This window comes from Schistocerca gregaria, chromosome 10 (genome assembly GCF_023897955.1).
Source record: "Schistocerca gregaria isolate iqSchGreg1 chromosome 10, iqSchGreg1.2, whole genome shotgun sequence".
Classification (NCBI taxonomy): domain Eukaryota; kingdom Metazoa; phylum Arthropoda; class Insecta; order Orthoptera; family Acrididae; genus Schistocerca; species Schistocerca gregaria.
Window position 1 is genome coordinate 185,616,657 of NC_064929.1, and position 976 is coordinate 185,617,632.

Here is a 976-nt window from a genome sequence, read left to right on the forward strand (position 1 = left end):
GACTGCGCAAAAAGTAGAAGACAAAAAACGCTTTCTGTTGTCCCGACACCATTTTTATTAGAACCGAAGTGGGCGCACACTGCAGTCACCTAGCGGGAACCATGTAAAACGCGAGAGTTTGTTCTTTCCAACAGCACGTTATTCACGCACGTATCTAAAATCACATAATAGTTATGACTCTTTTTTAAATCGGAGATTGTTTTTTGTACACCCTGTATAAGTTCTGATTAGCTACAATGAGTTTTTTTGTTAGGTGTCACGATCGACTTTGCTTCAGTAATCTAATGTGGAACAGAGAGTGTCTCAAGAAATCACTAAAAAGCTTTAGGGACCGGTTCCTTACACAAAGAAGGGAGGAAGTAGTGTGTATGAAAACAAGGAAAAAATCCAGAATGAGATTTTCGCTCTGTAGAGGAGTGTGCGCTGATATGAGACGAGGTACTGGCAGAATTGAAGCTGTGAGGAGGGGTCGTGAGTCGTGCTTGGGTAGCTCAGTCGGTAGAGCAATTGCCCGTGAAAGGCAAAGGTCCCGAGTTCGAGTCTCGGTCAGGCACTGTTTTAATTCGCCAGGAAGTATCAAGAAAAAAATTTCTACTGAACCTGGGGTCTAAAATGCATGCTTTAAGAACTTTGAGCACTCTTTCGTCCACGTTAGCGCGAAGCACATCTCTTCTACTGAAGAAGTGTTTATAGCTCTTAAGGTATGCATTTTAGAACTCATGTTTAGTACTCATTTCTTTCTTTTTGTGATCCATGCTACCTTCTCCGAAAATATGGGAAGCCAAAAGCTTGGAGTAGAAGAGATGTAATTCATAGTATCGAAGATGAGCAAGTTGTCGTAGCCCTTGAGGTAAATATTTTAGAGTCTTTGTGTAAAGATTCTCCCCCTAAGGCTTGTCGGCGTTTTTATGGGAGGAGGTAGGGGGGGGGGGGGGGGGGGGACACCCTGAATATCACAAACTCAGCAATGAACAAA

General features: G+C 42.9%; 1 non-coding gene across 1 annotated transcript; it reads left to right on the forward strand.

The window, feature by feature from the left end:
- The first annotated feature begins 479 nt into the window (after positions 1-479).
- Trnas-uga (transfer RNA serine (anticodon UGA)) lies at positions 480-554 on the forward strand. Its single transcript has one exon. It is a non-coding gene; the product is annotated as a tRNA-Ser (tRNA).
- Positions 555-976: the final 422 nt, after the last annotated feature.